The sequence below is a fragment of the Quercus robur genome, chromosome 9 (genome assembly GCF_932294415.1).
Source record: "Quercus robur chromosome 9, dhQueRobu3.1, whole genome shotgun sequence".
Lineage (NCBI taxonomy): Eukaryota > Viridiplantae > Streptophyta > Magnoliopsida > Fagales > Fagaceae > Quercus > Quercus robur.
The window spans coordinates 10,446,402-10,452,401 of record NC_065542.1 but is presented as its reverse complement, the minus strand read 5'-3'; the positions used below and the strand labels follow the sequence as shown (position 1 = coordinate 10,452,401).

The following is a 6,000-nucleotide window of genomic DNA, read 5'->3' as shown; positions in this document are numbered from 1 at the left end:
TTGAGTCTCAGGAAGACCAAGATATAACAAGACTACTCAACTTCACTAAAACTCAAGAGATGGGAAGAGAGGGTTTTTTTTTTTTTTTTTTTTTTTTTTGTGTCCTGGAATGAAGGAAAGGAAGGGTTTATATAGTAGTGGTAGAAGAAATATGAATGAAATGCCATTTAATGAGGGTTGATAAAGAATCATGAACCTAGACCTCATTTTAGCCTTGGGGAAAATCTGGTGCATTAAATGGAGAGATTGGTGGGAGTGAGGAGCAAGCCAAAATTCGGTTTTCCCGTAACTTCTGTAACAGCCTGTATAGCCAACTTCAAAAAATCATATATGACTCAATTCTGATCGGAATTGTCTCATTTTTGCGCTTAAATTGAAGCCTCGGATGTCTAGTTTCTGGGAAAATTAACCTTATTCACAGATTCAAAATATTATGAGAGATATCGATGAAATGGTGAACAGAGATCATTTGTTAGAAAATGGTTTCAGCACAATTAATATTAATAAGTCCCAAATTAGCTCCCAATTAACATTAAATGGCTCCAATCACTCCCATTTCAGACTTAATTAGTTCCAAATTTACTCTAATTAAAAGATAATTGCACAAATTACTCATTGGATAATTAATGTTTAACTATCTAGTTAATTAGGTGTGTGCAACCCTACCATAAAATGTAGTCCTAATAAATCAAATTATGACACATTATTGATTTCAAATTGATTATACTTATAACCAATTGAAATCAATTGTTCATAATCACATATAGTTGGACTCAATTTGTGATGGTGTATCTCAGCCATTAAAACTTGATTTGATGATAACTTTCAATCTGGTGGTCCGATTAGGACTTATGACCAGTCAATTTAACCGTTACAACATCAAGATCATTTTGGTGAAATGAGATTAAGGATCTAATGACCAGAATAAAGATGCATATTTTCAAGGCAGAATTACCCTTTTACCTTCTAGGTGAGGTTAAATGCAAGTTGCAAAATGGGGTGTCAACACTCCCAATATATAAAGAAAACCCTATGCACATTTTTATAAGGCTTTTTAAAGAGAGAAGAGAGTGCCTCTTTTTTATTTAGGGTTTTGTTCATAAAAAGCTCTCTCATATCTTCTATCGGTGTTATTACTTGAAGAATCTCAAGATCCGGTATTGTAGAAGTTGCTGCCTTCTCTAGTCATCAAAGGTGTTGATGATCTAAACCTTCAAGGGTGGTCTTGGAGTCATAAACAGGAGAGTTTGTGTTGCTAAACCTTTGAGTAGGATCTCAAAGTCACAAACGTGGGTGTTTGTGTTTTGTAAAATCCAAGAAAGAAGGAGTTCGTGGTCTCGGAGCTTGCACGTGATCGTGTCAGTAAGTTTCTACTGGTGGGTAGCAATAGGATGTTAGTGGTCTAAGTCACTATTGTAAAACTTCGATTCTTTCATAGTGAATTCAAGTTTATCTTGAGGATAGCTAGGTTAAATCCTCCCCAGGTTTTTACCGGTTTGGTTTCCTGGGTCATCATATTTTTGTGTTCTTTATATTCCGCATTTTACATTGATATGATTATATGATTGTGTTAACCTAGATCTGAAATTTGGACTAAGTAATCACTTGGCTAATTAACTAGGTTAATCCAATTGTGTTTTAAGGGGTTTAAAAACATACAAAATTGATCACTTTTTTTGTTAATAATAACATGAATTAATTGCTTGACCATGCATATGAGTACTGAATATATAAATAGGAGTAATTAAAGAAATTCCTACAACTGGGCTATTGCCACTTCAAAACATATTGCCCACTTTTCAGCATTGTTTACTAACTTAATCAATTACACATTTACAATTATAAAGTTATAAATATTTTTTTTCCTCTTAAAAAGAATTTAAAAAAATAAATATACCATGAACTAAGCAAAAACGAAAAAAATTGTTCTAGGTAAGGATAGCTCACATAAATCAAGGGACCAATTATATGTCACACAAAATATATGAAGTGTCTTTATGCTATCATATATGTGAAGAATAATTGCCCCAGTTCCACTGTGCTTGATTCACCTAATTGAAATGATGAACTAGTTGAATTTAAATTATCTCTTACATCTCCTGTCAGTCTCGCTGGTGATGATGATAGGAAAGGCTTGGAAGGCATTTGTAAGCATTCAACTTCTCCTTCAAGCATTTCTACAAATTTGTTCATTGAAGGACGCTAACTGGGCTTCATCCGTATGCACCATAAAGCGACTATGATTATCTTCTTAACATTTTTCTTCTCCTCCTCTGTGGCATCTTCTACTTCTATGTCATTTCCTTCACTAAATTGGCCATAGACCCAAGTTGGGAAGTAAATTTGGCTTGAATGGTTTGCAAATGCATTCATGTTCTTTCTTCTGCTTGCCATTTCTAACAATACCATGCCAAAACTATAAACATCAGCTTTATAGGAGACCCCTTCAATGTTTTTATAGAATAACTCTTGAGCTATATATCCTAGTATTTCCCTTACAGCAGTCAAAGACACTATACTATCATCTATTAGATAAAGTTTTGTAAGTTCAAAATCCGACATTTTTGAGGTGAAGTTTCATCAAGAAGAATGTTATGAGGCTTGGTATCAAAATGCAAAATTTCATGTCACATCCTCGATGCAAATATTCAATTTCACAAGCCACTCCAAGAGAAATATCATATGTTTTCTCAATACTTAAGGTGATATTCCCTTCTTGAGAAAAAATGTATTTGTTAAGAGAACTATTAGGCATGAATTCATATATAAGGGCACGCTTTAGTTCTTCAACACAGTAGCCAATAAGTTGCACCACATTCTCTTGGTGAATTCTTCTGATTGTGGCAACTTCATTGATAAACTCTTGACCGTTTGCTTTGGACTTACCTAACATCTTTATAGCTACAAGATAGCCACTTTGAAGCTTTCCTTTATATACAGAACCATAGCCTGCTTCACCAAATTTATCTTTGAAACCTTTGGCCGTCTTCCTAACTTGTGAGAAAGAGTACCTAATTGGCATGAGGTTATTTTGGCTTTGCAGAAATTCTTCGACTGCATCATACATTGATAAATGCCTTCTACACCACTTATATATAAAAAATGCAATAACACAAGGAATCCCCAACACAATTTTTGTTGCAAGTTGTAGTCCTGTGTCGAAACATCACGAAAATAATTACTATAAGAAAACAAATTTCTTCCCGTAATTAATGCTCTCATCACTTCTAGTTTTTGGTTGAAAACATAACTACAACTTACAACTAATCACATTCATGAATTGGAATAATCAAGAACTATAAGTGCTGTATATTTCATGTAAATATCACTTTCATTTTTGTTTTCTCACAATGCGCTACTTCAAACTCAAAATCTACCACTACACATTTTTGGTGTGATGGTCATTCTACAAGTATAAATATTTGTGAGGTATGGGGGGATGGGTTAGGATTCAAGTCTCCAAGAGAGAGCTTCACATACGTATACACTTAGATTAAGCTAGAGTAGAATTTCTATCTTGTATATAATAATAATAATAATAAAAACTCAAAGTCTTAATGATCTACTAAAAAAATTAAATAAAGTAGATCAAAGAAGAGACACAGGTTCTTCTTACCTATGGTAGCCACTATTGACGCCGAAGTAACTGCAAGATATATAAGAAAGATGAATTATTTTTTTTCTTCTAACATAAATTAAATTAATTAATCAATGAAATAAATGACATAAATAACCTGAATTGTCCAAGGCATAATAAATCAACTTTAAGTCATTAACAACTTTCCCCTAGCCCTTACCAAAAGAAAAAAAAAAAAAAAATAGGAACACTCTAAATGTGTACTATACATTTTACTACGTAAATCTTACAAACTGACATGACAATTACTGTAATTGGTGGACTTCAACTGTCTTAAAAATAAATATTTGAATTGTTTATTAGTGATTGGGATTCATGAATAATACTGTTAATTGAGACTGATAAGTAAAAAAGATACGGCTAGGAGTGAAGAATTTGACAATCCTCCATTGAGACTAAGTATGTGTTTGGATCCGGAGGTTGCGTTTCACGTTTGCGTTTCTTCTCTCTCTCTTTTTTCTTTTTTTCTTTTTTTCTCTGCTGCGCACGCGTTTAGGGGGGACAACGGCTACTGTTCATGTATAGTAGCCGTAGTTTGTTGACTTTTCAACCCCTTTATCAGTCCTGTGGGTCTCGTGAATAGTGCACGGGACTCACAAATTTCACTTTTCAGCAACTTTTTCATTAAAAATGGGTCCCACGGTACTATTCACATATTTAAAAATTATTTTGCTACAGTGTTTTCAGTTTTCAGTTTTCAGATTCAGCAAAATAAGTTCTATTCAAATGGACCCTAAATAAGTAAAATTTTAATTAAGTTATAGAAAATGTGAAAACATGCATAGATTCCTAACTCTTTGTTATCGCAGAACCAGAGAGATGAAAGGTGCAAATTTTTAATGGAAAGAAGAAGCTAATTTCTTAAGGAATTCCATATTTTCCCTTTTCATTTCCTCATACCTAAAAAGTTTGAGATCAATTTGTTGCTCGATTACGTGGTTATTGCTCTACATGTGCCATCACTAGGCACAATTACTCATGCAATTTTATTCCATTGTCCATTTTAAATTATCCTTCAATCGGAACAGAAAGCTTATATTGTGGATGTTGCCACAAGAAGGGGCACGGTGATGATTAACCTTAGCAGTAGCACTACAAGTTTCATGGACTAGAACAAGAGCAATAAAGGCTGTGAGTACTGCACTCAACGTTGATCCTCTTGCCATTGAGGTAGATCGGAATTTTCCGACAGTACATAAACATATATAATAAATACTTCTTTGCGTGGTACCGTGCTGAAAATATTTTTCCGCAGTATTTTCCATCAAATAAGTACAGCACCGTACGATTGTTCTCACACGAAAGTTCATAACTGAAGCCACCGTAGTTTCTGGGTCGGTCGACAATCGAAAAGGAAAGCTTATGTTGCGTATATTTCCGCAAGAAGAAGCGGTACAGTTATCATTAACCATAGCAGTAGCACAGCAAGTGAGAGCAATAAAAGCAGTGAGTCCTACAGTGAACATCAATCCTCCTGCCATTGAGGTAGGTAGAGAGAGAAAGAGAGGAATATTTCCACTTGTAAATACTAAAAAACTTCCACAGCTATAGTCAAACACGGTTAAAGAAGTCTTCTTTCTGTGTTCTTCAAATCATCTTCAACAATTGATAAAATGCGATTTCGCCTCATCAGTATGTTCCTCGTCAGTACAATAGACAGTTTGGAGATCCTATTCGCAAGAAACAAACAATGCAGTGAAGACACCGGTATGGGGTCCACCGCGGAGCCTCCAATGCTTAAGTTAGCTTATTTCTCGTGAAACCAAAATAATTTGTATGTAATTGAGCTTGTTTTTACTTACTTGTTGCTTCTGGCTTTATATAGCATCTCTATGGGTAAATGCTCAGTGCATTTATCTTCTCAAGCATTATGGTTGAGCTAGAGGGTTGAATGGCTCATTTAATAGTCATTTAACCTCCCCATTCAATGTCTTGTATCAGCTGTGTAACGGTTAGCTTGAGGTGGCTGTAACAGCTGTGAGTTGGTGGCTGAAAAAGGCTGTACGTCCATTACACTTGTGCCATTTAAGTGAGAAATTTATATCTGGGCATTTGTGTGCTTACAATCGTCCTTAGTAATGATGGTCACTTTATGGACTACCATTTTATACTACTCGTCAGTTGCCCCCTTTATTTCTTTGTCGTCCTTTGTTTGGACGAGCATAGGAACATGAAAGGTTTTTGGCAATTCAATCTCCCCTTTGTGTCCCGAGATTCTCGTCCCATCACATTTAATGCGAGGCGACTTTCTCGTTAGGTGATTGACATGTGCCTTCTCTTCATTGGTTGTGCGTGTGAAGTTTTCTTGAGCTTCCCACATGCCTTGATTTTTGTTTTCCTTTTTAGAAAAACTGCTCGTTAGT

The 6,000-nt window shown here is 35.0% G+C and overlaps 1 pseudogene; it reads right to left on the bottom strand.

The window, feature by feature from the left end:
* Positions 1 to 1,995: 1,995 nt before the first annotated feature.
* On the bottom strand, positions 1,996 to 3,146 carry LOC126700693 (rust resistance kinase Lr10-like; annotated as a pseudogene).
* Between the last annotated feature and the right edge of the window lie 2,854 nt (positions 3,147 to 6,000).